General features: G+C 43.1%; 1 protein-coding gene across 1 annotated transcript in view; it reads left to right on the forward strand.

The window, feature by feature from the left end:
- Nucleotides 1–5342, forward strand: part of LOC106590697 (1-phosphatidylinositol 4,5-bisphosphate phosphodiesterase delta-1) — an 87095-nt gene extending 81753 nt beyond the window's left edge. Inside the window, exon 15 of the mRNA XM_045710677.1 lies at nucleotides 1–5342. This exon is cut by the window's left edge and continues 1143 nt beyond it. The gene's annotated coding sequence lies outside the window, so the exon portion shown is untranslated.
- The last annotated feature ends 364 nt before the right edge of the window (nucleotides 5343–5706 follow it).

Consider the following 5706-nt stretch of genomic DNA (forward strand, 5'->3'; position numbering starts at 1 on the left):
TTAGTGTGTTGCTGGTCCTATAGAGAGTAGTTAGTGTGTTGCTGGTCCTATAGAGGGTAGTTAGTGTGTTGCTGGTCCTATAGAGGGTAGTTAGTGTGTTGCTGGTCCTATAGAGGGTAGTTAGTGTGTTGCTGGTCCTATAGAGGGTAGTTAGCAGGTTGCTGGTCCTATAGAGGGTATTTAGTGTGTTGCTGGTCCTATAGAGGGTAGTTAGCAGGTTGCTGGTCCTATAGAGTGTAGTTAGTGTGTTGCTGGTCCTATAGAGTGTAGTTAGTGTGTTGCTGGTCCTATAGAGGGTAGTTAGCAGGTTGCTGGTCCTATAGAGGGTAGTTAGTATGGTGCTGGTCCTATAGAGGGTAGTTAGCAGGTTGCTGGTCCTATAGAGAGTAGTTAGTGTGTTGCTGGTCCTATAGAGGGTAGTTAGTGTGTTGCTGGTCCAATAGAGTGTAGTTAGCATGTTGCTGGTCCAATAGAGGGTAGTTAGCAGGTTGCTGGTCCTATAGAGTGTAGTTAGTGTGTTGCTGGTCCTATAGAGTGTAGTTAGTATGTTGCTGGTCCTATAGAGTGTAGTTAGTATGTTGCTGGTCCTATAGAGAGTAGTTAGTATGGTACTAAGAGAGTAGTTAGTATGTTGCTGGTCCAAAAGAGGGTAGTTAGCAGGTTGCTGGTCCTATAGAGGGTAGTTAGTGTGTTGCTGGTCCTATAGAGGGTAGTTAGTGTGTTGCTGGTCCTATAGAGGGTAGTTAGTGTGTTGCTGGTCCTATAGAGAGTAGTTAGTGTGTTACTGGTCCTATAGAGGGTAGTGAGCAGGTTGCTGGTCCTATAGAGGGTAGTTAGTGTGTTACTGGTCCTATTGAGGGTAGTTAGTGTGTTGCTGGTCCTATAGAGGGTAGTTAGCAGGTTGCTGGTCCTATAGAGAGTAGTTAGTGTGTTGCTGGTCCTATAGAGAGTAGTTAGTGTGTTGCTGGTCCTATAGAGGGTAGTTAGTGTGTTGCTGGTCCTATAGAGGGTAGTTAGTGTGTTGCTGGTCCTATAGAGGGTAGTTAGCAGGTTGCTGGTCCTATAGAGGGTATTTAGTGTGTTGCTGGTCCTATAGAGGGTAGTTAGTATGTTGCTGGTCCTATAGAGTGTAGTTAGTGTGTTGCTGGTCCTATAGAGAGTAGTTATTATGTTGCTGGTCCTATTGAGGGTAGTTAGTGTGTTGCTGGTCCAATAGAGGGTAGTTAGTATGTTGCTGGTCCTATTGAGAGTAGTTAGTATGGTACTAAGAGAGTAGTTAGTATGTTGCTGGTCCAAAAGAGGGTAGTTAGCAGGTTGCTGGTCCTGTTGAGGGTAGTTAGTGTGTTGCTGGTCCTATAGAGGGTAGTTAGTGTGTTGCTGGTACTATAGAGAGTAGTTAGTATGTTGCTGGTCCAATAGAGAGTAGTTAGCAGGTTGCTGGTCCTATAGATGGTAGTTAGTGTGTTGCTGGTCCTATAGAGGGTAGTTAGTGTGTTGCTGGTCCTATAAAGGGTAGTTAGCAGGTTGCTGGTCCTATAGAGGGTATTTAGTGTGTTGCTGGTCCTATAGAGGGTAGTTAGCACGTTGCTGGTCCTATAGAGGGTAGTTAGTGTGTTGCTGGTCCTATAAAGGGTAGTTAGTAGGTTGCTGGTCCTATAGAGGGTAGTTAGTGTGTTGCTGGTCCTATAGAGAGTAGTTAGTATGTTGCTGGTCCTATTGAGGGTAGTTAGTGTGTTGCTGGTCCAATAGAGGGTAGTTAGTATGTTGCTGGTCCTATTGAGAGTAGTTAGTATGGTACTAAGAGAGTAGTTAGTATGTTTCTGGTCCAAAAGAGGGTAGTTAGCAGGTTGCTGGTCCTATTGAGGGTAGTTAGTGTGTTGCTGGTCCTATAGAGGGTAGTTAGTGTGTTGCTGGTCCAATAGAGAGTAGTTAGCAGGTTGTTGGTCCTATTGAGGGTAGTTAGTATGTTGCAGCTCCAATAGAGAGTAGTTAGCATGTTGCTGGTCCTATTGAGGGTAGTTAGTATGGTACTATAGAGAGTTGTTGGTATGTTGCTGGTCCAATAGAGAGTAGTTAGCAGGTTGCTGGTCCTATAGAGTGTAGTTAGTGTGTTGCTGGTCCTATAGAGTGTAGTTAGTGTGTTGCTGGTCCTATAGAGGGTAGTTAGCAGGTTGCTGGTCCTATAGAAGGTAGTTAGTATGTTGCTGGTCCTATAGAGGGTAGTTAGTATGTTGCTGGTACTATAGAGAGTAGTTAGTATGTTGCTGGTCCAATAGAGAGTAGTTAGCAGGTTGCTGGTCCTATAGAGGGTAGTTAGTGTGTTGCTGGTCCTATAGAGGGTATTTAGTGTGTTGCTTGTCCTATAGAGGGTAGTGAGCAGGTTGCTGGTCCTATAGAGGGTAGTTAGCAGGTTGCTGGTCCTATAGAGGGTAGTTAGTAAGTTGCTGGTCCAATAGAGGGTAGTTAGTATGTTGCTGGTCCTATAGAGGGTAGTGAGCAGGTTGCTGGTCCTATAGAGGGTAGTTAGTAGGTTGCTGGTCCAATAGAGAGTAGTTAGCAGGTTACTGGTCCTATAGAGAGTAGTTAGTGTGTTGCTGGTCCTATAGAGGGTAGTTAGTGTGTTGCTGGTCCTATAGAGGGTAGTTAGTGTGTTGCTGGTCCTATTGAGGGTAGTTAGTAGGTTGCTGGTCCTATTGAGAGTAGTTAGTAGGTTGCTGGTCCTATAGAGGGTAGTTAGTAGGTTGCTGGTCCTATAGAGGGTAGTTAGTGTGTTGCTGGTCCTATTGAGGGTAGTTAGTGTGTTGCTGGTCCTATTGAGGGTAGTTAGTAGGTTGCTGGTCCTATAGAGGGTAGTTAGTAGGTTGCTGGTCCTATAGAGGGTAGTTAGTATGGGACTATAGAGAGTAGTTAGTATGTTGCTGGTCCAATAGAGAGTAGTTAGTAGGTTGCTGGGACTATAGAGAGTAGTTAGTATGTTGCTGGTCCTATAGAGGGTAGTTAGCAGGTTGCTGGTCCTATAGAGGGTAGTTAGTGTGTTGCGGGTCCTATAGAGAGTAGTTAGTGTGTTGCTGGTCCTATAGAGGGTAGTTAGTATGTTGCTGGGCCTATAGAGAGTAGTTAGTATGTTGCTGGTCCTATAGAGGGTAGTTAGTGTGTTGCTGGTCCTATAGAGGGTAGTTGGTATATTGCTGGTCCTATAGAGAGTAGTTAGTATGTTGCTGGTCCTATAGAGGGTAGTTAGCAGGTTGCTGGTCCTATAGAGGGTAGTTAGTGTGTTACTGGTCCTATAGAGGGTAGTTAGTATGTTGCTGGTCCAATAGAGAGTAGTTAGTGTGTTGCTGGTCCTATAGAGTGTAGTTAGTGTGTTACTGGTCCTATAGAGGGTAGTTAGTGTGTTGCTGGTCCTATAGAGGGTAGTTAGTGTGTTGCTGGTCCTATAGAGGGTAGTTAGTATGTTGCTGGTCCAATAGAGAGTAGTTAGTGTGTTGCTGGTCCTATAGAGGGTAGTTAGTATGTTGCTGGTCCAATAGAGAGTAGTTAGCAGGTTGCTGGTCCTATTGAGGGTAGTTAGCAGGTTGCTGGTCCTATAGAGGGTAGTTAGCAGGTTGCTGGTCCTATAGAGGGTAGTTAGCAGGTTGCTGGTCCTATTGAGGGTAGTTAGCAGGTTGCTGGTCCTATAGAGGGTAGTTAGTGTGTTGCTGGTCCTATAGGGGGTAGTTAGTATGTTGCTGGTCCTATAGAGGGTAGTTAGCAGGTTGCTGGTCCTATAGAGGGTAGTTAGTAGGTTGCTGGTCCTATTGAGGGTAGTTAGCAGGTTGCTGGTCCTATAGAGGGTAGATAGTGTGTTGCTGGTCCTATAGAGGGTAGTTAGTGTGTTGCTGGTCCTATAGAGGGTAGTTAGCAGGTTGCTGGTCCTATAGAGGGTAGTTAGTGTGTTGCTGGTCCTATAGAGGGTAGTTAATAGGTTGCTGGTCCTATTGAGGGTAGTTAGTATGGTACTATAGAGGGTAGTTAGCAGGTTGCTGGTCCTATTGAGGGTAGTTAGTATGGTACTATAGAGAGTAGTTAGTATGTTGCTGGTCCAATAGAGAGTAGTTAGCAGGTTGCTGGTCCTATAGAGGGTAGTTAATAGGTTACTGGTCCTATAGAGGGTAGTTAGTGAGTTGCTGGTCCAATAGAGAGTAGTTAGCAGGTTGCTGGTCCTATAGAGGGTAGTTAGCAGGTTGCTGGTCCTATAGAGGGTAGTTAGCAGGTTGCTGGTCCTATTGAGGGTAGTTAGCAGGTTGCTGGTCCTATAGAGGGTAGTTAGTGTGTTGCTGGTCCTATAGGGGGTAGTTAGTATGTTGCTGGTCCTATAGAGGGTAGTTAGCAGGTTGCTGGTCCTATAGAGGGTAGTTAGTAGGTTGCTGGTCCTATTGAGGGTAGTTAGCAGGTTGCTGGTCCTATAGAGGGTAGATAGTGTGTTGCTGGTCCTATAGAGGGTAGTTAGTGTGTTGCTGGTCCTATAGAGGGTAGTTAGTGTGTTGCTGGTCCTATAGAGGGTAGTTAGCAGGTTGCTGGTCCTATAGAGGGTAGTTAGTGTGTTGCTGGTCCTATAGAGGGTAGTTAATAGGTTGCTGGTCCTATTGAGGGTAGTTGGTATGGTACTATAGAGGGTAGTTAGCAGGTTGCTGGTCCTATTGAGGGTAGTTAGTATGGTACTATAGAGAGTAGTTAGTATGTTGCTGGTCCAATAGAGAGTAGTTAGCAGGTTGCTGGTCCTATAGAGGGTAGTTAATAGGTTACTGGTCCTATAGAGGGTAGTTAGTGAGTTGCTGGTCCAATAGAGAGTAGTTAGCAGGTTGCTGGTCCTATAGAGGGTAGTTATCGTTCGTCCAGACATGAGTTGAGGTGATTTTAAGAGCTATAGACGTATTACTGACGTTTGCTAGAGCTTTTTAATCAGAGACTAAAGGGAATCTGGTCGACAAAACTATCTATGGATTGTAACGTAACTGGCCATTCTTATGAGAGAAGCAGACGTGATGCTTTAAAAAATAAATATGACTAAAATGTTCTTAAAGTTTATGTGTTGTTTATTTTACAGGACAGAATGTTTTGCTTCCTAACTGATAGCATGACACAATATCACTGTAGCCTTCTGCTATTATTACATGGTACTTTAACCCTCTTTGTCTCTTCAAACAAAGAAAACAGTATGGTTCAATTGTACAAACAGCATTGTGTGTCTTTATAAAAAATGTGATTTTGTTGCAAAATGACAATGTTTTCTTTTTTTATATATTTTAAATTATTATTCTGCTATCAATCGGCAAAATAAACAGCATTGGACAAATTACGAATACTTTGTCAGCACTTGTCCTTATTACATGATTATCATTACCTGCTTATTACATGATAATCATTACCGGCTTATTACATGATTATCATTACCTGCTTATTACATGATTATCATTACCTGCTTATTACATGATAATCATTACCTGCTTATTACATGATAATCATTACCTGCTTATTACATGATTATCATTACCTGCTTATTACATGATAATCATTACCTGCTTATTACATGATAATCATTACCTGCTTATTACATGATAATCATTACCTGCTTATTACATGATTATCATTACCTGCTTATTACATGATTATCATTACCTGCTTATTACATGATAATCATTACCTGCTTATTACATGATTATCATT

Source organism: Salmo salar, chromosome ssa29 (assembly GCF_905237065.1).
Source record: "Salmo salar chromosome ssa29, Ssal_v3.1, whole genome shotgun sequence".
NCBI classification, from domain to species: domain Eukaryota; kingdom Metazoa; phylum Chordata; class Actinopteri; order Salmoniformes; family Salmonidae; genus Salmo; species Salmo salar.